This window comes from Pinus tabuliformis, chromosome 7 (genome assembly GCF_031772625.1).
Source record: "Pinus tabuliformis cultivar Carrire ecotype Pingquan chromosome 7, CPIR1, whole genome shotgun sequence".
Classification (NCBI taxonomy): Eukaryota; Viridiplantae; Streptophyta; class Pinopsida; order Pinales; family Pinaceae; genus Pinus; species Pinus tabuliformis.
This window is the reverse complement of record NC_142293.1, coordinates 1,264,061,413-1,264,085,216: the sequence shown is the minus strand read 5'-3', so window position 1 is coordinate 1,264,085,216 and position 23,804 is coordinate 1,264,061,413.

The following is a 23,804-nucleotide window of genomic DNA, read 5'->3' as shown; positions in this document are numbered from 1 at the left end:
AAATCCTTAATGAATCTTTTATAATACCATGCTAAGCCTAGAAAACTCTGAACATCTCTTACCTTTTGAAGAGGTGGAACCCTTTGGATGATAGAAATCTTGTTGGGATCCACCTGTAATCCTTGCTGAGAAATTGTATGACCTAGCATGGTCCCTTCAGTCATTAGGAATTCTCATTTTTCAGGACTGAGGGACAGGTTCATTTCAATACACTTGGATAAAACTTTCCTCAGGTTAGTCAAAGCTTCCTGGAAGTTAGAACCATAAGGGGTAAAGTCATCCATATAGATTTCCATTGAATCATGAACCAGTTCAACAAATATGCTCAATACTGCTCTCTGGAAAGTGGCAGGAGCATTGCAAAACCCAAAGAAAAGGACCCGGTAGGCAAAGGTACCCCATGGACAAGTGAAAGTGGTCTTATCTTGGTCTTCTAGGTTGATTTGGATCTAGTTGTACCTGCTAAACCCATCTAGGAAGGAAAAAAACTTCTTCCTTGCCAGGCCATCTAACACTTGATCTATGAAAGGCAAAGGGAAATGGTCCTTCTTGGTGCCCTTGTTTAGTTCCCGATAATCTACACAGATTCTCCACTTCCCATTTTTCTTTGGCACTAGCACCAAAGGATAAACCCATTCGCTGTCAGAGATGGGGTAGATGAATCCTACATCCAACAACTTTTGCAGTTCTTCTTTGAAAATGTCCTTAAGGGCTAGATTCATCCTCTTTTGAGGCTGTCTGACTGGTTTACAATCTTCTTTAATGTAAATGTGATGAGTACAAACTGAAGGGTGGACTCCCTTCATCTCCTTATAGCTCCAAGAAAAAGCATCCAAATGGTTGTTCAATAAGCTACACAGTTCTTTCTCCTGAGAGGTGGATAGGGATGAGTTGATCTTCAAGGTTTTTTCTGGACCAAATTCCACATTCTTAACTTGGAGAGAGGTCGAATCAGCCACACAAAGATCAACTAAAGCATTGGCTTGGGTTTCTTCCACCAACTCTTCTAATGGCAACATGCTGGGGGGTGGATTCTGAATCAAGTTCTTAATAAGATCATCCTCGGTTTGTGGACCCCCCATGGTAGCTTCCATTGTGCACAATGGTGCAGAGTAGACTTCATCCTCATCTTCCTCCTCCAACCAAAGAGGTAAGTCATGTTCTAGTAGAGGTTGGGTAAGAGGATATAAGACTAGCTGTTTGGACATATGCCCATTCTTGATGGTCATGCTCCCAGCTCGACAACTGATGTAAGCATCTATAGTAGCTAACCAAGGTCTTCCCAGGATGAGAGGATACCCAGTGAGCTTTGCCTTTGGCTGAAGAACCAGGAAGTCAGCAGGGTACTCCCAGGAGTCAATAGAGACCATTACATCTTCCACAATCCCCTCAGGGGTCACGGTGGAGCGGTCTGCCAACTGCAGTACTGTTGAGGTCTTTCTTAGGGAACCCTGAAGGTTGAGTTTGAGCATAGTGTCCCTGGTCATCACGTTAATGGCAGCCCCTAGATCAATCAAGGTGTGGGGATTATGGTGCCATTGATGTGGACATCGACTACAGGACTCCCAGGGTCTAGATATTTCAGATAGATTACCTACCCCAACATCAGGTCGGACAGTTGTCCTATGACATTGATAGTTGGGGCATCTCTCTTGCGCCTGCCTGGGTGCCTAAAGCACTTCTCCTTAATCAACTTGTTGTAGATTAGTACATCTTTTATGGCTTGGAGAAGTGGTATTTTTACACATAACTATTTTAGTTCTCCCAGAAGTTCAATTTATTCTGTGGTCGGTTGTGTGGTTCCAGTTAGTCTCTTAGGAAAGGGTGGAATGGTTTTTGGTTCACTTTCCTGTTTCTCTTCCTCATCCTCCTTAGAAGGAGGTTGGCTATCTGGGAGAACCTTCCCAGATCGTAAGTTGATCTCCTGAATTTCCACAGCATAGGTAGGGCATGTTGTTTCTCCAGTATATACCTATTGGCCCTGTCCGTTATTGGGGTTCGGGTTTGGTTGAGTAGGTATTTGGGGTTGCCTTGGAGGAGCAGGAGGTAATGGTTGTAGTTGAGCAGGTGGTGGAGGCAAAATAGTGAGAGGAGAGTTGTATTGGGGCCTCCACCTCTGATGAGGTGCATTCCACTGAGGTTGTGGTTGGGCATAAGAGTGAAACGAATGAGCAGCTGGTTGAGTATGATATGGAGATGGATATGACCAAGGAGTGGGTGTGGATCAGGAATGATGAGCAGGGGGACCCCAAGAAGGCATGGAAGTGGCTTTATTGGGGTTGTAATGAGTCTGAGATGTCCCTTGCATTCCCTACTGGTAAGGTCTGGGTCCATGTGGCCTCCTTTGGTTCATGAAAAAGAGTGGTTCAGTGTCTCCTTCAACCCCTTGGTACATATCTTTGAATCCAGGTAAGGAAGGGCACTGATTTGTAGGATGGTCTTATTCACAGACAAAACACACTTCTACAAAGTGCAATGGACATTCGTTCCTAGGATGCTTTCTAGTGCACCTGGGACAAAAGATTCCCAAAGCCCTCTCGACTTCCTCTTGCTTCCTTTGGATTCGCAAGGTATCTATTTGCATGGCAAGAGTCTGCCTCATCTTACTCTTGAAATCTTCCATCTGATTTGCAAGTTCATTTTTAAGGGATGAACTGGATAAGGGAGTACTGGCTAAAGGTTGACTTCTCCTACCTCTCTTTCTGGCTGCCCTAGAATGGTTTCTAAACACATTCTTTATGTCATCATAAGGTAGTTGGTAGATGTCTCCCCCAACCAGCAAATGGAGGGTATCTAGAAGGTCTTCAGGGACTCCTCTGGGCAGAACCAACTTCAGAGATTCGGGGTCAAGTGTGCACCTGGCCCTTTTATAATTGAGTTGAAAGCTCTCTTCATAGTCTTCTAAAGATTCATCACTTCCCATGGTCATTCAGAAGATTTCTTCCTTTGTATCCTTTGACCTACAGTGGTCCTGGTATTTGTTGTTAAAGTCTTGTTGCATCTGAGCCCAAGTTGTGATACTGTTTCCAGGTAACCCCATGAACCAGAGTAATGCTGCATCCTTGAGGGTAGAGGGAAAGAGTTTCAACTTCTGCTCGTCTTCTGCATAGTCATAGGTTTGACAGAGAACAACAAACTCAAACAAGAAGGTATCAGGGTCTTTGGTAGTCAATCCATGGAAGTGAGGTAAGGCTGAGGGACTTATGTTTTTCATGTTTGTGTCCCCATTGGTCTCTCAAATAGGAAAAGCACCTTTTATTCTTTCCCCATTTCCTCTAATGTTTCTGTTTTCAGCCATGGTCTCAGGAGGAATGGTTTCTTGTTCTTATTCTGTTATAATATTTTCATATATCTCTGGAGGTTCACCTATAGATTCTTCTGGATCACTGCCACCAAAGAAGAGAGAAGGGTGACTTAGTGATGTGGTGGGGGTGTTGGGTAGGAATTTTCCTGAATTGTCTCTGTTCCTACGAGGCATGAAAGGAAATCTCTTTTTGGGTGATTTTTGTGTTTCTTTTTCTGCTTGTACCTGCAAAAACTGAAATGGATTGAACAACAAATTGAAACTAACTAAAATAAACCTTGCTGAAATGAAATTGCAGAATTGAAATGAAAGCAGGAAATGCCTAATTTACGCTTGCTGAAATGAAATTGCGGAATTTAAATGAAACCAGGAAATGTCTAATTTACTCTTACTGAAATGAAATTGCAGAATTGAAATGAAAGAAGGAAATTTCTAATCTAATTTTGCAGAAAGGAAATTGCAGAATTGAAATGAAACAACTACTCTACTCTTGCTGAAATAAACTATTTAGCAGAATGTTGCAGTAGAAAATAGAAGAAAAACTATAATCACAAAATACTCTGACGCTTCCCCGGCAACGACGCCAAAAATATGGTGAGCTCCAGAGTTGCAAAAATAATGCTACAACTCCTGGGGCTCCCTATTTTACTTTTATCAACCCGGTAGTTCGTAACAAATTTGGAAGCGACGATGCTATATGCACAAGTACTAGCTCTTACTGCAGGCTATCACTTGATTAGCTGGCATAAGTTCGCTAGGAATTTAAGCCAACTTTTATGAGTTCTTAGAAGAATCTTTTAACTGTGATGGAATAAATTTAACTCAAAATAGGCTATTCTACTTGCAGAAAGAGAAAGAAAATTGAAAGGAAACGCAAACCCTAGCAAACCCTAGTTTTACCCACTAACCTTACTTTTGCGAGAAAAGAGATGGAAACTACTGAAATGGATGCCATTGACTACTGAAAAGGTAAAATGCATGTATTCAAGCTATTTTGGAAGATAAATGAGAAGAAACCATCTTTTTGTACTTTTGAGCAATTTTGTGGAATTATTATGCTTGTGTTTTAACTAGTTGTGATTGTGCAAAGGTTTGGTGGCGAAGGGAGATGGAGTTAGATTTTGCAGGAGGTGGGGAAGGTGTGGAGAGGTCCTAAGAGGTCCCTAGTACCCTTCTGGAGACTTCCATTGCGATCAGACTTTGAAAAATCACTCGCATGAACTTCTACAGGAGGCTGCAGGGGATTTACAGGAGGTTCTAAGGAGGATCTATAGGAGGAGGCCGAAAGTGGTTTTTGGAGGTTTGAAGGTGGAGAAATGATGGGAAAATGGGAATGAAGGTTGGATGGAGGTGTTGAGGGGTCTAGGACTCTGTCAATGAAGATCAGGAATGAAGGAGATGGTTGGATTTGTTCAAAGGTCAAGAAAGCAATTTTGCACAAAAACGCAAAGATTAGGGCATTTTGGTGAAATGAGGTGAATGAATGGGGAAATCTTTGAGAGATGAACTGGTACAACTTATGCTATGGAGGAATGATAAGCTAGAGTGTTCTTCAAGTGAGCTGCACACTTACTTTTCAAAACTGACCCAAGCAAGAACTGAAAAACAGAGTTTTGCCTATTTTGACCTAAAATCTGACCTAAAACTAGAGAAATGTTGAACAGAACTTAATGGACAGAAAATTATGCGAGAAAGCCATGGTAAATGAACATGAAATGATCTAAGTAAGTGAATTCAAACTAATATCAACTTCTCCAACTCGAAATCTCACAATAGCAATTGCATTGGAAAGCAAAAACAGTGTTTTTGGTGGCAACAATAGTGCCTTGATCTGAAATCATGGTTCCAAGGAGGGAGAAAGGAGATCAAATCCTACTTGGTAGCCTTTTTGGATCTTTTTCTGTTACTACATCAAACTATCTAATCAACCTGAAGCAAGAACAATTATTCTAACCATCAAAAGCAACCTAATTAACAAAGCAAGATGTAACCTAAACAACATAAATTATCTCATGAATGCAAGAAAAAGCATATAAATACATAAAGGAGGTGCCGGGAAACTTGGGTTGGGCCCTAACCCAAGAGATTCAGCCCTATAGGAAAGATCAGTGTTGGTTCAAAACTGTCTTCAAAAAGAGCTCAAAAATGAGCTGAGTACAAGGCTGCACAAAAGTGTGAAAATCTATTATGAAATGGCTAACCTTCTGAGGCTTGAAGCCTTCTTATTTATACAAGTGGGGACTCCCAATAGTCCTCCTAAACTTAAGGAACTTGGCTGCCTAAAACTGAAGATAACAACAACTCTACTAGACTTGCTCGGCTTCCCCTTGGAATCATCATTGTGGGCCTTTGTACTCCGAGCTGCTGATGGAGAACTTGAGGAAGGGTTCATTAATGAAAGAGACACCCCTCCTATAAGTCCTCAGCCCTATTTCCTCAAGTTTGGTTTCCAATCTTCTCATAAATGCCTGGTCTTTGTCCAAAAATGTCCAAAAATCTGCAATAAACACTCATTAGACTATGTGGCAAAGTGACTATCCCCATTCACTCTATTGACATAAATATATTCAAAAACATGCACAAAACTATGGAGAATGGTGGATTAAATGAAAATAATAGGCAGAATGAGCCCATATAGTTACCCATTTCTAAGGCTCGTCACCTCCACCAGAACCACAACCCCAACCACATCCATCTCAAATATCTGCTGCCACTCAACTACTTGTACCACCATTTCCGAACCCACACAATGAAGTAGCTCAATCCACTTACAATGCTGAGGTACAACACTTCCAAACATATCCTCTTGATCTAAATGGTATTCATCTTAGCTCATGAAGAGTATCACAAAGATTATCTTGATATCATTGAAGGACAACATGCAAAAAAAGAGGATTCAAATGAGAAGACCAAAGAATCATGGGCTGCACTTGACGAAGAGAAGACATCAGAATCAGAGATTGGGAAAGTGCCCTCATGTTTACCATCAGATCCTCTATGTGTTCAAGAGAATAATCAACAAAAAGAAGAAGATATGAATTTCATGGAAGAAGAAGACATCTAAGATGATCCAGATCAACAAGTGGACCAGGGGCATCACAACTATATTGAACTATGGTTCCAGAAAATCACTAAGTTGCAACAATACTCTCTTCTTCAACTATGCTTGATATCATCAAAGTCAAAGCATTTGGTCTCTTACATTCAAGTACATGTCAAAGAATATGTTTCGAGCATACACATGATTTTATCTATCATTCAATTATGCAAGTGGCTCCATTGGAAGTATTCCTACATTTGAAAATGATTTTGTTTTTTCAAGTAGAGTAGGATAGGAAAAGAAATAAAAAATGAAAAATAAGAGAAAAAATAAAATCTCAGGTGAAAACCTCCTTTGAGGCGCCTGAGATTCGCTCATTGATTGAAAAACTCCATGAGGTGGTCAATGGGTTGGAAAAAAAGAGAAAAAAAGAAAAGGAAAATATCCTAGGTGAAAACCTCCTTCGAGGCGCCTAGGGAGGCCTACTAGTTGAAAACCTCATTGAGGTGGCTAGTAGGCCTAGAAGAAAAAAAAGAAGAAAAAATAAAAATCTTTGATCCATGTATCTCTCTTTCATGAATGTAGGTGCTCTCCAACCTCTGCAAGCAAAAAGAAAAAGTTAGCCACCAAAAGAATAGTTGATCACAAGCCTAATCCAAAGAAGTCAAATCTTGACTGTCTCCTCCTTTGCTCAAATTCTCCAACAGGACCATGGCCATGAAAATCCATCCCCCTAATATATTTCCACCATCCACTTATCATTCCCAAACTTTTACCACTCATTTTCCTTGATGTCCTGAAATAATACAGGAAATCCTGTAATTACTATAGGAAACAGAAATACAAAGTAGAAAATTATTTTGTCATATCTTGAAAACCGTACATCTATTTTTAAATCTGTTTCGCGGGAGATGCATATGGATGATAGCAACATGACCAAGCAATTTTGGCAAATTCTAGTGCACAATTTTCGAGAAATCGACTTCCATCACCTACAACCATTTTTGAATATTCTCGATATTCGTGCATCAATTTACAAAGTTGTTTTATGGGGAGATGCATATGGATGATGGTAACATGCCCAAGCAATTTCAATAATTTCCAGTGCATGATTTCCAAGATATCAATCTCCATCAACTTCAACAATTTTTATTTTTTTCTTGAGATTCGTGCATCTATTGGTCAATTTTTTTTTATGGGGTGGTGCATAAGGATGATGGAAGCATTCTCAGAAAATTTTAGGTCAATCTAGTATACCATTTGGGAGATATGGGTTTAAACAAGTTGCTAAAGGGTTTTCTATAGTACTACATGATGTCCTAGTTTACTACAGGAAATAGGCTGAAAGCTATAGGAAGGTCTTCAGAAGGTTAAATAAAGTGTGGGAAAGGTGTCTAATGGTGGAATAAGGTATAAGGAAGGTGAACATCACACATGGCCAAGCCTAGTAGTCTAAGAAGATTGTATCTGACTAAGATAACTTGCTCATAGTAGCTGGAAGATAGAAATTTAGAATCGCCAAGCTATGAAGGCTTGTGCAGAAGCAAACAAAGGAAGTTATCACCTTCAGAGGACCATGGATTTGTAGGAATTTACAGGGTAAGTTCCTCAAATAGAAAACCAAAGGACACCACTCACAAACATATCACAGATCAATACACTAGTATTCTTGACATGGTTAAAACCCTCAAAGAGGGAAAATGTTCACGACCTGAGCCAACCCGGCCACTTCAGGAAATTTATTAATAAAAGAATGAAAATTTACATAAGCTTTTCTCATGAAAGGTCACCCTAAAAATGACCCCCATGCTCTTTAATTAGAGATCATGGACCAATCGGGTGTTAAGCCACAAATCAAGTGTCTGTAATACTGAGGAGAGAATGAATCGTTGGATCACTTCATGTCTAGAACATATCATGACCGTCAGATTGTAAGTTACAAATGTACATAGTAAAGAAACACACTTGACCTAACTCTACACTAGACCAAGTTATACTTAACTATTTCCTATGTGTCGAACTATACTAACATCCCCCCTTAAGAACAATTTGGGATAGGATTGAAGGATGTACAAATATGACACAATAGGAGAAGGAAGGAGGAATTAAAGCCTATTACCCTTAGTGAAAACTTCTTGAACTCTAACCATAAATCGAAGTTTAGTAAAATTCGCCTTTGTGAGAGCCTTTGTAAAGATGTCTACAACTTGATCATTAGTTGAACAATATTGCACTTCAAGAACATGACCATGAATGCGCTTTCTAATGAAGTGCATGTGTAGTTCAATGTGTTTGCTACGCTAATGTTGGACTGGATCTTTGCATAGTTGAATGGCACTTTGATTATCACACCAAAGTGTAGTCGGATGCTGCTACTAAAAGCCAAACTCTGACAAGATCTGCTGAAGCCACAAGGCTTACTTACTAGCTTCTATGGCGCCACGATACTCTGCTTTTGCTGAAGAAAGAGAAATGGCACTATGTTTCTTGCAATCCCATGTAATAGGTCCAGAACCAAGAGTGAAGACATAACCTGCAGTAGACTTCCAATCATCAGGGTCACCAGCCCAATCGAAATCAGTGAAACTAACCAATAGAGGAGATGCTTCTTCACTGTAATGAATCCCAAACTACACTGTACCTCGAACACAATGAAGTATTCTTTTAGCTTCTTTCCAATGACTTTCGTGGGGGTTTTGCATAAACCGAGCAATAAGGCCAACAACAAAGGAAACACCAGGACAAGTATGGGCCAAATACAAAAGTTTTCATACAAGATGACAATATAAGGTAGCATCAACTTCAGGGGAAGTACAAGTGACTAAAATTTTGGCTCCAGACTAAAAGGGAGAAGGGTCTGTCTTATAGTATTCCATGTGAAAGTGGCGTAGAACATCACATGCATACTTGGACTGGGAAAGGTAAATACCTTCCTTGGATTGCAAGACTTGAAGACCAAGAAAATAATGCAAGTGTTCTAAGTCTGTCATTTCAAACTTATTTTTAAGGTTGGACTTAATATGGTCTATAAGGTTGGGATCACTACCAGTAAGGATAATATCATCAACATAGAGAACAAGAACGATAAGAGACTTACCCACTTTCTTGGTGTAGACAGTGTTGTCAGAATGACACCTAGAAAAGCCAGTATCTAAAAGAAAGCTATCCATTTTGGCATACCAAGCCCTAGGGGCTTTCTTGAGACCATAAAGGGATTTCTTAAGCTAACATACAAGGCTAGAGTCTATTTGTATAAAACCAGTAGGTTGTTCCATATAGATTTCTTCATGCAAGTCCCCATGCAAGAAGGCAGATTTAACATCCATATGATGGACTTCCCATTTGAAAGAGGCAGAAAGGTAAAGAACAAGGCAGATAGAGTTCATTTTAGCAATAGGGGGAAGGTTTTAGTATAGTCAATACCTTCAACTTGTGAAAAACCCTTAGCAACAATATGAGCTTTATGTTTATAAACTTTTCCATCTGGTCCATACTTGGTTTTGTAAACCCATTTGTATCTAACAAGTTTTCATCCCTTTGGAAGAGGAACAAGATCGCATGTATCATTTGCCAATAATGAACGATATTCTTCATTCATAGCTACGTCTCAATCTGGATGGCCTGAAGCTTCTGCAAAGGTGTCAGGATCATAATTCACTGAAGCTTGAGCCAGTAAAGAAGAGGCTCTATCGAACTGAGAATGTGTATGTCATTGATCTGTAGGATCACCTACAAGAGCACCTGCTGCATCCCGAGTAGCACATACCCATTTTGGAAGCTGAGTAGCTGAAGGAGAATCTTGAGAAGGTGGGGGAGGATTTTCATCCTCGCTGTCATCATCTGAAGAAGAAATATTTTCAAAAGTAAAATGGATAGAGAGAGGTGGCACATCCGCCAAACTAGGCTTGTAGGCCGATATATTTTTAACAAACTTTACATCTCTTCTAATGATAACATTTTTGGAATTAAGTGGAATAAGTCTATATCCTTTGACATCTTTAGAATATCCAATAAAAATACATTTTTCACTCTTTGGTTCTAAAGATTTATGTTTCTCATATGGAATATGGTCCCATGATTCACTTCCAAAAACACGAAAGTGACTTACATATGGTTTAATTGAGCTCCATGATTCTTATGGAGTGATATTATTTAAAACCTTAGTAGGAGTGCGATTTACTATGTAATTTTCACAGTTAGTTGCTTCTGCCAAAAAATTAAGAATAAGTCCTTTAGATTGAAGCATACAATTAGCCATTTCCTTTAAGATGTGATTCTTCCTTTTAGCTACACCAAATTGTTGTGGAGTATATGGAACAATATGTTTCATTTGAATTCCATTCTCAATGGAAAATTTGATGAATTTGTTGTTAACATATTCTTCGCCATTATCAGATCTTAGGTTAAGAATTTGATGTTCAGATTGTTTTTCAACAAAGGCCTTAAAGGTTAAGAACATGTTAAATACTTCACTCTTGAGTTTTAAGAAGTATACCCAAGTGCGTCTGGAGAAATTATCAATGAAAGTTAATAAATACTTGTATCTAGAGAATGAAACAACTGGAAGTGGACCACATAAATCACTATGCACAAGCTATACAGTGGCTGAGGCGTGCCAAGAGGCACATTTTTCAAAACTATCCTGATGATGTTTTTCGAGTACACATCTAGAACAAACACCATCTTTGCAAGATACCATAGGAAGACTTGTCACCATATTTTCTTTACATAGATTTTGAAGGGAGCGATAGTTCTAGTGACCAAATCACTCATGCCAAAGTTTGCTCACTTCATCATTATGAGCAACAAATACTGAGGGAAGAGTTGATGAACCAAAGTTGTTAAACTTATACAACCTTGTAGAATCATCAACAATGCCAGTAGCTAAAATCTATTTAGGATCTCTTAGGTCCTTAATTACAACATCGTGAGGTGAAAATTCAACAGTTTTACCTTCACCTAAATGAGTTATCTGATATACAGATAGAAGGTTGTAGGATAAAATTGGAACACATAATACATTATTAAATTGACCATTGTCTAGATGAACAGTTCCAGTCCCTACAACACTAAGAGATATATCATCACCAACATATATATTTTTGGTGTTACAATCATTTAAAGAAGAAAACATGGCTTTGTTTTTGGCCATGTGATAAGAAGCTCCAGAATCAATGAGCCACTCATGAGAATGAGAAGAAGAAGACACAGTTAGTGCATAACCAGACCGAGATGCTTGAAAACCACATGCAGAAAGTGATATTCTTGAAGATGAAGTTGAAGTTGAAGAGTGTTCCAAATGGATGTTATGCTTATTCATTGCTGCTTCCAAGGCTTCCATCTTCTTAAAGCATTTGGATTTGAAGTGGCCATCTCGATTACAAAAGTGGCATTGTCTATCAGTCTTATTCCCTTGTTTTTATTTGCCTTAGCATTTAGAGACTGAAATTTCTTAGGACCCTTGTTTGGTTTAGTACCATTCTTTTTAGGATATTGCTTCTTAGGATTCTTTGAATTTGGTTGTTGATGGGTGGCTAAGGCTTTCTTAGAAGATTTTCCAAGATTAAGAAGACCAATATGTAAGAGTTTTTCTTGTTCTCTTATTAAAGAATCACAAAAGACATCAAAAGAGGGGGTCTTGTAGTCTTGTCCTTGAGAAATAAAGGCTTCTCTAGTAGAATGGAAGGTGGAAAGAAATACAGAGTAGGTTGGTCCCAACTTAGTAATAATGGAATAGATAAGGCTACCATCTTCTTTATTAACCTTAACACCTTCCAAGAGAAGTATAAGGGTCTTGAACTTGGAAAAAATCTTCAATGGAAGAAAAAATATTGGGTTCCAACATAAGCAACTTATTTTCGAGTTGATGGGCTCTAATTTCATTTTTAATTCCAAGAACTTTAGTAAGCTATTTGATTGCTTCATTAGGGGTATCAAGTTATGTGATATGGAATCTAAGGTTTGGAGAAATAGACATCCCTATCAGCCCACGTGCTTGATCTTTCCTTTTTTCCCATTTGTCTGCCTTATCTTAATCTTTAGGTTTAGTTTCTTGGCCTAAGGCTATTCTGTAAAGACCTTTACTTCTAAGTAAATCCATAATGTAGGACCACCATTGGAAGTAGTTGGTGTTGTCAAGAGTAACTTAGCATGGACTTTACATTTTAACAGAAACTAAAGTTGTAGATGCTAAAACTAAGTGTTCCAATGGAAAGATCTCGAAAAATTAGGTTGATTAAAAGAAAATGGCTCTGAAAACGACTTTCGGATGAAGAAGTTATGGTTTTTTGAAGAAAAGTTGTTGAAGATGCCAACGAAGTGTGTGAATGTGCAGAAGTGAATGATAATGTTATATTTAAGAAACTCCTCCTCCCGCCCCTCGGCTTTCCAAACATAATCTAATTAGCTTGCTTTAAAAAAATATTTTATGTGACCCACTTTTATAAATAAGTGAAAGTCACTTTTACAATGGTACTTTATGAGCTACTCACTAAATTGTAACTTAAATAAAAGATAAAGAGATTTTAGAATTATAAGTGACTCACTTTTTATAATGGGTGAGAACACTTTTACATAAAGTAACTTTAAAACATAAGTTACATGTGCTTTTTGAAAAAGTAACTCAACAAAAAGAAAAACTTGAACCCAAGACCTCTATTCTCATAAAGTAACTTTGGACCAAGTGAGCTAGTTTAAAAGGTTAGTAATTTTTGGAAAAGAGGAAGGGGTTTTTTTTAGTCACTGAAGCTTTGGGGTGCGTGCTTACTTGAAAAAGCTCTTTTTGCCTACAAAACAAAAAATCACACAACCCAACATGGACATGCAAAAAAAACCAAACCTTATGGCTTGAAGTTAGCTTTTGCCGGAAACTATATATTTTTCTCAATGTTTTTGATTTTCCGAGATCACGCTAAGGCGTGGTGGAAAAGAGTATACGCATGAGAAAAATTCTTCCTTTCTATTTCTAATTTGTCCAGATCGCACATAGTCATAGGGCAAAGAAAATACGTAGAAATGAAAGATGTAGATCTAGTAATAAAAAACAGAGATCTAAATAAACCAAAATAAATAGAAAGATGAATAACTAAAACTGCAAATAAAGACTGTATACTTGCAGATCTTAAAAATGACGTAGCTAGGGCTATCGGAAACCTTTTCACATGAAATTAAGGGGGTTCCTCACTAGAACAGATGCTCCTAACACAATAGAGCTGTCCTCTCGGCCCGAAAGTAGTCAGAAATAGTAGATCTAGGAAACGACAATCAGATGAAGTTGTACTGGCTTCAAATTTGGATCACCAATGGATGCGGCCCTCAAATAGCTATGATACCATCTAGGAATTTACAGGGTAAGTTCCTTAGATAGAACACCAAATGACACCGCTCAAAAATAGATCACAGATCAATACACAAGTATTCTTGACGTGGTTAAAACCCTTAAAGAGGGAAACAATCCATGGCCTGAGCCAACGCGACCACTTTAGGCAATTTATTAATAAAAGAATGAAAATTTACATAAGCTTCTCTCATGAACGGTCACCCTACAAATCACCCTCCATGCTCTTTAAATACGGATCATGGACCAATCGGGTCTGAAGCCACAGATCAAGTGTTGGTAATACCGAGGAGAGAATGAACTGTTAGATCACTTCATGTCTAGAACATATCATGACCGTCGGATTGTAAGTTACAATGTACATAGTAAAGAAAAACACTTTACCTAACTCTACACTAAACCAAGTTATACTTAAATAATTTCTATGTGTCGCAATATCCTAACAAGATTGATCATCAACTCAACAACAACATGCATGCCTCTCCAACAACCATAAGGTCAGTAGTCTCGGCCACCTTTAACTAGTTAATTGAAGCTCACTCCTTCAATCCTACAATGTGGAAAAACCAAATTAGGGATGGTGTTGATTTTGAAGAATGGGGACAACAGTTAAAAGAAGAAATTTCTGCAAAGGCCAAGTCACCATAACACTCCAAGACCTCCATTCACTTCATATCCACTATCTATCCATCATTTATCCATCCCATTTCATAAGAAAAAAAATAATATTTTTCAAGAACAAACCCTACCCTCTATCTCACCCTAAGAATTTCTTGAAAAAACCACACAGAGCACATCCACTCCATTTTTGAAAACCTACACTACTCCCTCTCAACCCTAGCATCATCCTCCAACCCCTCTACAAAATTTCTCATCACTCCCATACAATTAGAAGACCTTGAAAGAGAAGGAATGATTGCTACAGGAAGACAAAATGCTACTACAAGAAGGAAGAAATGAACAAATTGTGTTAAAACCCAAAATGATAGTGCCTAAGAGAGACCTAATCAAAACAAAGAACTCCAAGGCCATTAGGCAATCATCTAGGCCACAAAAGAGAAGAAGAAGGCAACAAAAAGCAAGAAGGCATTCACCATCAAAATAGAACTCCAACTGCAATGATGAAAAGAGGCTTTCCAAGAGGTCTCTAATCTCTTTCTAGCTTTAGTCCAAGGCCTAAAAGATGTTATAGAAAGTTTTGGGTTGTGTTATATTCTTTCCATGACTAGCCCACATAGTTAACCGAGGGTTAGCCGCCCCCCCCCTTCGTTGTGTCGATTGCGTAGCGGGGGGGGTCACAAGGGGTTTGAGGGGTGCAGGTAATCCCCCTCTATGGGGTATGGGGCAGTGCCCCAGAAAATTTTGTTTTTTGGACCCTATATTAGGTTGGGCAGACCTACCTATGATTTTGTGCATGATTTTCGCAGATGGTTTTAGATGCGATGGTTTTCGGTCCATGTTTTTGGATGCGATGGTTTTTGGTCAATGGTATTGGATGCTTCAACATGTGTAAATATGTATTGTAACATTGAAAGGAACATAATGAAAAAACACAATGGTAGTCCCGGTTTTGGGATCCAGGGAAAATCTTTGTGTATATGTGTTTTATGTGTTATGCTCTCGCATTGTTTTTTTTGTGCTTTTAGAATTTGTATGCATGTAATTTCTGTACGGGGTTAAAACCTACATTTGGTATCAGAGTTGTTTTGGCTTCAAGGGGATGCCTTTGTTGCTGAGGGGTTTCGATCGGGCCTGTGGTAGACCCAGTTCAATGGGAGATCTGCGAGATCGATTTTGGTGGTGGAAGAAGATGGCGAGCAGTGGAAAGATAGAGATCGAGAAATTTAATGGTTAGAGATTTGAGTTGTGGAAACTCAAGATGGAGGATCTGTTGGTGGATAAAGATCAGTGGATCGTGGTAGATCCAGGTACTAAACCAACGGGAGTGTCCGATGAAGAATGGAAGAAGTTGGATCGGAAGGCAAAGAGCATAATACAATTGTGTGTCTCAGATTTAGTATTGTTGAATGTATCAGGGGAAGCTACGATGATGGCTTTGTGGGATAACTTAGAGACTTTTTACCAATCTAAGTCTCTAGTGAATAAATTGTTCCTACAGAAAAAGCTGTATAACCCGAGGATGAAAGATGGAGACTCGGTGATAGAGCATCTGAATGCATCTAATACTATGGTAAGTCAATTATTATCTATTGATATTAAAATTTTAGATGAAGATAAGTGCATTAGTTTGTTGTGTTCTCTACCAGATTCGTGGGATAGTCTAGTTATTGCAATAGGTAGCAATGCAACTGCCTTGCAGTTTGATGAAATAGTCTCATCCTTGCTGACAAAGGAGATGAGACGGAAAAATGTGGAGAGCCAGAATGGTGATGCCTTGTTTGTATGAGGACGGTCCCAAAATAGAAACAAAAATAAGTCATCGAGTGGGATATCTAAATCTAGAGGGAGATCTAAATCTCCATTGGGTGTTCTGAATATTCCTGCATTGGCTAGAAATTTGATTTCTGTAAGAAAGTCGGATGATGCAGGTGTAAAAATAGTGTTCGAGAAGGATACCTACAAGATGGTTTGGGGAGCATTGGTATTGATGCGGGGAGTCTAGATTGGAACTCTGTACCAGCTGCAAGGTAGCACTGTTGTTGATGGGTGCAACAACTCTGTGGTTCCTGAAAGTGGAGTAGAAAATTTAGTAGTCTTTGGAGAGAAGACCATGTTGTGGCATCAAAGGCTTGGACATATTGGAGAGAAGGGCCTTCAGATACTTCATGGTAAATGTATGGTAGAAGGTATGCGTAATAGCTCTCTGGGTTTAGATTTCTGTGAAAATTGTGTATATGGGAAGCAGAATCAGTTGAGTTTCCCCTTTGGTGGTAAGAGGGCGAAACATATATTATAACTTGTGCACAGTGATGTGTTTGGACCTGTGAAGGTTCCATCACTGGGTAAGTATGTGTACTATGTATCATTGATAGATGACTTCTCAAGGAATACATGGATATATTTCCTTAAGAAGAAATCTGAAGCCTTTGATAGGTTCAAAGAGTTTAAGGCTCTGGTGGAAAACCGAAGAAAGAAGAAGATAAAGGTGTTAAGGACAGATAACGGTGGAGAGTTTTATAGTAAGGAATTTGAAGAATTCTGTAAGAAGTGTGGTATAGCACGACAGAACTACTCCATACACACCTGAGCAAAATGGAGTTGTAGAAAGAATGAATAAGATGTTGGTGGAAAGGGCAAGAAGCATACTCAATGGTGCCAGGTTAGGACAAGAATTATGGGTAGAGGCAGTGGAGACAACATGTTACCTAGTCAACAGATCACCTTCATCAGCGTTGGAGGATAAGACTCAACAATAGGTATGAACTGGTAAGAAACCTTCTCTTTCACATTTGAGGGTATTTGGATGTGATGCATATGTACATGTTCCAAAGGATAAACGAACCAATTTAGATAGTAAATATCAAAAGTGCATCTTTATTGGTATAAGGATGTTTTAAAGGGTTATAAGCTTTGGAACCCAATATCAAGGAAGGTTGTGTACAGCCAAGATGTGGTGTTCAGAGAGGTAAAAGATGTTATTAAACATGAAGTCCAACCAAAGGAACCTGAGAAGACAGAGTTTGAGCTTAAGGAGGAAGAATCAGACTCTACAACAGAGGAGGAATTAGAAGATGAAGAGCCACAAACTCAGGGTGTGAGAAGATCAGTTCGAGAAAGAAGGCAACCAGAAAGGTATAGTCCATCTGCTTTCTATTCAAATTTTTCTTTATCTATTACTGACGATGATCCCAGAACTGTGAAGGAAGCAGTAGATTCAGAGGATGGAAAACTTTGGAAAGAGACCATGGTTGATGAAATGGCATCCTTGCGCAAAAATGAGGCTTGGGATCTGGTGGAGTTGGCGGCTGGAAGGAAACCCATTGGCAGCAAATGGGTGTTCAAGAAGAAGACAAATGCAGAAGGAAAGGTGGAGAAATACAAATCTCGGTTGGTAGCAAAAGGTTACTCCCAAGTGTCAGGAATTGATTTTGGTGATATTTTTTCCCCTATTGCCAAGGTAACTTCTATTAGATTACTTTTATCTGTTGCTGCTGCTTTTGATTTTGAGGTAGAACAGATGGATGTGAAGACAACATTTCTTCATGGGGATCTAGAAGAGTAAGTCTACGTGAAGAAACCTGAAGGCTTTGTGGTGAAGGGTAAGAGAGAATTGGTATGCAAGTTAAATAAGTCTCTGTATGGGTTAAAACAATCACCAAGGATGTGGTATTATAAATTTGATACATTTATATGGGGACTTGGCTTCACCAGAAGAAAAGAAGATCACTATGTGCTTTAAATTAATTGGTAACTGTGTTATTTATCTAGTCTTGTATGTGGATGATATGTTGCTGGTTGGAAATGACAGAGAAATTATCTAGGATTTGAAGACCCAATTGTCCTCCCAATTCAACATGAAAGATCTTGGTGTTGGAAACTATATTTTGGGCATGGAAATTAAAAGAGATCGGGAAAAGAGGAAGCTCTGGTTAAACCAGAGGAGGTATGTCGAGACAATTCTATAAAGGTTTAATATGCAGGATAGTAAACCGGTGAAGGTTCCTATTCTTGTAGGTGTGGAGTTATCTGTTGAACAGTGTCCCAAGACACAAGAAGAGGAAGTGGACATGCCCCGTGTTCCATATGCAAGTGCAGTCTGTAGCCTGATGTATGAAATGGTCTGTACTAGACTAGACATTGCACATGAAGTGGGAGTATTGAGGAGGTTTATGTTAAAACCAAGGAAGGAGCACTGGACAAAAGTGAAGCGAGTTTTCAGGTATTTGCGTGGCACTAGTGATTATGGTTTGTGCTACCAAGGAAGACCAAGATTGGACAAAGTGTTAGATATTCGTGGCTTTGTTGATGCAGACAGGGTTGGAGATCTGGACTAGAGAAGATCTACAAGTGGGTATGTGTTTAACCTATTTGGAGGTGCAGTCAGTTGGATGAGTAAGAAACAATCTGTAGTGACACTATCAACTATAGAGGTAGAATACATGACAGCCACTCATTCAAGCAAGGAAGTAGTTTGGTTTCAAAGATTTTGTTCACGTGTGGGGTTAGTATAGGGAGCTATAAGGATAGAATGTGACAGTCAAAGTTCAATTTTCTTGGCAAAGAACCCTGCATATCATTTAAAGACAAAGCACATTGATGTTCAGTATCACTTTTTGAGGGATATGAAAGAAGACAAAAAGGTGTTGCTGGTAAAGGTGGACTCTTTGAAGAATACTGCAGATGCATTGACAAAATCTGTGAGCTTTGAGAAGTTCTCTTGGTGTAGAGAAACAATGGGTGTTGCAGGGCTCGATAAATTACTAAGCTCTCTTGTGGTCCCTTGTGGAAAGAAAACAACAAGTGGGAGAATGTTGGGTTGTGTTATATTCTTTCCATGACTAGCCCACGTAGTTAACCTTGGGGTTAGAGGGGGGGGAGCACCCCCTTCGTTATGCTAATTGCGTAGCGGGGGGGTCACAAGGGGTTTGAGGGGTGCAGGTAACCCCCCTTTGTGGGGTTTGGGGCAGTTCCCCGGAAAATTTTATTTTTTGGACCCTATATTATGTTGGGTAGACCTACCTATGGTTTTGTGCATGATTTTCGCACATGGTTTAGGACGCGATGGTTTTCGGTCCATTTTTTTGGACGCAATATTTTTTGGTCCATGGTATTGGATGCTTCAGCATGTATAAATATGTATTGTAACAGTGAAAGGAACATAATGAAAAATAAAGCTGGTAGTCCCAATTTTGGGATCCAGCGGAAAATCTCTGTGTATATATGTTTTATGTGTTATGCTCTCGCATTGTTATTTTCTGTGTTTTTAGAATTCGTATGTAGGTAATTTCTGTACGGGGTTAAAACCTATAGAAAGGGGAGAAAGGGGTGGAATTCAAGTTGAGGGCCTACGATATGCTCAGATTATCATTTCTGCTCAAAACATGTTTAAATAGGATGCTACAAGGTTTCTTGTAGTTACGACATGATGTCCTAGTTCTCATCTAAAGGTGTTTTGAAGGTTTCAGAGGTGTCAAAATGGTTGAAAAAGGTAGCAGAAGGTTGGAAATGGATGTGGAAGAACTGCCAAACTGAAAAATATTGAAGAACCCATCTTGAATAAGGGGAAGAAGGTAGGCTAATGGTCTCAAGAAACAATGTGATTTTTTCTATGCACAAACAAATTTGGAAAAACGAGTGAAAATGGAATGAAGGTTTCAAGGGAGAGGATATGAATGAAATTGATCTACAAGCCAATATAGTTCACTTGAAAAGATGAATGTTATGTTTTTTTCTTGAAAGACTATTAAAAAGTCATGAAAAGAACAACTACATTTTTGTGCTTGTCCTTGCATAACTTACAACCAAGATTCATAAGAGAAAAGGTTGAGAATGCATAGGAGAGAGGCCATCCTGGCCATGAATGAGGCATAATGAGGTCACTAAGTTTCTCAGAGGATGAGCAACACTTTCAGCAAGTGGGTATGATGGGCTTCTAAATTAGACATAAATTAAGGCCCATGCCTCTAAATTAAACATCAATTAAGGCCCATCTGACCATCCTTCAACACATTAAACCTCTCTTTTTGCGTTAGATAAGTATTTTTAACTTTAATATGTCCTTTAGGAAGGTTTATGGATAATTTCATATTTGTGCCTAATATTATTTAATTTTGTGGAATATTGTGAGAATATTGGGCAGATTATGAAGATTTGGAGAAGGAGATAATCTAGGGAATTTATCCCTACTATAGGAGGATCAATATTAAATAATAAATCAATGAGATATTATGGAATTGAGACACAAATTGTGGAGCTCCATTGATTGAGAAAATTTGGGACTCTGTTCCCTACCATTTAATGCAGATTCCTAGTATTGGGAACCAGATCCACTAATCAAGGGATTTTGGGGGGAAAGCTTCCTCCTTTCATGGGGAATGATTCCTAATTATTTTGTATAATTAACAAGTAAAATTTTCCTATAGGGGTTGATTTTTCTTAGTCTTGTTGTGGAGAGAACTCGCATTTTTGCAGCTCTACTTTCATTTCTTCCAGGGATGTAATTGTGTTGATGGAAATAATGAAGATCGGTGCCATGTTCAGCTTCTAAATCTTGGTCTCCTCCATAGGACTATGATTTTCCTTGGGCCTGGGCATCCCAGGAACCTCAAAACCCTTTTGTATCTTTTACTTTTCCTCCTTTCACTTCTTATTCACATGCATCTCTTGTTCTTGTTTTTCTATTTCTGCATTTAGTATTAATGACTTATTATTGTAGGATTGGGTTCAATGGTTGAAATAAGTTATTTTGCAGGATTAAAAGCATCATTTCATCATTGGAAAAACTTTATAAGGTCATAGTAATCATTGAGCTACTTATATTAGTTTTCTTATTCCCAAATATAGATTTCTAGAAGTTCCTTGTGGAAAATAACATTAAATTTATAATATTTTTTAGAGCATGATAACGAGCTTGGATTGAGTTGATTCCAATTGAATTATATCACAAAAAATTCTAGTTAATAACAAAAATTACCCCATTTCATTTTCACTTGATTAGGTTAGGCATTTGATAGATTTACTAGCTCGCTAGTTCTCGAATTTCTAGATTTTAGACTAGTAATTTTGTGCTATTTTTTAGTATGGGTTAGCGAGGTATTTTTGAGTGATTCCAATTGTAATGGAGACCTAAGACATACTAGTCAATAAAAAAATTTCTCCCATCCAATTTGGATTTGATTTTCTTGGTCATTCGGTGAATTATAGGTTCCTATAGTAAATTTGTTGTTTCTTGTAGTACTCTTCCAGTGTGTATATACTTGCCCAGATTTGTTCAAGAAGCTTGGTTATTGTCCCTTAGATTTGAATCAAGACCCATATGCTCTAATTAATGATTATGGAAGACTAAATACCACTTAGGTCTTACCTCTTTACCCATGCAAAACATTTCAATGATTTGGGCTAGTGGACAGATCTATGAAATGGATAATACAATGATGATTGCCACATCCAATGAACTCTGTTAATGGAAATAACCTCTTTGAAATGTAATGTTTGGCATTTACTTCATGTGATTTACTTTATGCAATTAGAATAGGTTTGTTTCCTTGTATTTTCTTTCTTGCAATAGGTTAAGGTTTCCATTTCGAGCATTTCATTTTCTGCAATTAGTTTAGGATCTGATTGTATTACATTCACTCCATTACATGATGAAATCAAAGGAATGACACATTGTATGTTGCACATATAGTGCCGATACCTCTTAAGTTTGTATGAATCCTGGTTTGATAATTAAGGTTCATAGCCTTAGGATTTGTAACATTATTGTTGCAATACCAAGGCTCATCAAGTTGCATGTGTGCAGATGAGTTATATGTGACGTGCATGATATATGCACGTAATACAAGATAAATTTATGACTGATACTTGAGTTAAAGTAAATAAATCTAAATATAGGAAATTTAACTAAACATATGTAATTTATACATGTCGATATTAGCTTAGAAAATTTATAAATTGAACTTGTGCAATAAGGTAAAGATATAATTGATTAGCACGAGTTGGAGATCAAGTGAGAGCGAGCATTTGGGAAAGAAAGAAAGTTGTGAGGTCGAGCTAGCTATAGAGATACCAAGAGAAAATTGATCATCAAAGAGCCTGATTCATCTAGAGGTTGAGTTAAGCCAAGTTCCTTCAACAACACGTCATGTTTTTTTTCCTGTACGTTGAAAGTAAATCAGCTAGGATGCACATGTGGATTGAGAAGGCCAGGTGTGGACTGTATGAGAGGGTTGAGTGAGGGTTTTGAGGCTGAAATTATTGTTGTGAAATACTTGTAGCAAATTTGTGTAACTTTTGTAGGAAATCTTGCTCCTGAATCTAAATAAAACAACCTAACTTTTGCAGGTTTCCCCCACACTAGGGTTTCTTGGGTATACCTGTGTTATTTTGTTGATGTGATTGGTTTCATGTGAATTTTCTGCCATTGTTTATCGTTGTTAATTAACCGAGATTATTGGTTGTTACAAATTAGATAAATAATTCTTTTTCTGGTCTATTATGTGAAAAATTGTTGAGAAGTTAATATGTAATTGGGCTATCAAAAAGTAACAATCCACACCTACGAAGAATCCTCAACAACTAGGAGGTAAAAACAAGAAAAAAAGAAAGTATAATAAACATTCAAATACCTAACAAGGAGCACCTCAGACCCAAGACACCATTAGGAGTGACACAAAAGAGAAAAAGAAAAAGAATCATTTTCCTTGCAAGATTTATGGGGCGGACCACCTTACTCATGAGTGTTCTTGAATGGATGATATCCATCACAATTTCTCACAACAAAAAACTACTCATCAACTTGCTATCTTGATGAATCCAACTTCAAGCCAGTAACAAAACATGATTGTGAACCCTACACCTCTTCAACAAGTGGGCAGTGGGGGCAATTCTTCCAATAATGCTTCATCATCAATGCAATATATCTTTATCCTAGAACACCTAATAAATGTCATCATTTGAGCACATAACTATGAGAACCCTAAGAGTGGTACTTCTACATCGAAACCCATGAATCCTACTCTTCCTGATGGTCTTATTCACTTTGATAAACCATCATTGAACACTGCGTCATGTCCTCCTAAAGGTGCTCTTTATTAGACTACGCATAATCCTAATGCAAGGGTTGTTCACAACTACAATATTGTGGAGGATCTGGCCTAAGCTCCTACGATTACATTTGCACTTACAGTTTTGCAAATTCTCCCACACAAGGCAAGATGTTTCTCACTTCTAGTAGTGGAGTAGATCCCTCAGATTCAAATCTCACCACTTTCAATCCATCCTCTTAGAAATCCTATCTTCCACATCATCTGGCCTTACATATAATGGTCCACATTTTCAGACAATGTGTTCATTGGATAGTCTTATATGAAGGGGAATCTACATGTATCATGTCATCAAAGTGGTGGCAAGCTCTTGGTTTACCAACTTTGTGATAACCTAAGTCTCCGTTAAAGGCCTATAATGGGCATATCTTGGAACCTCAATGGTTATCCTACTTTACC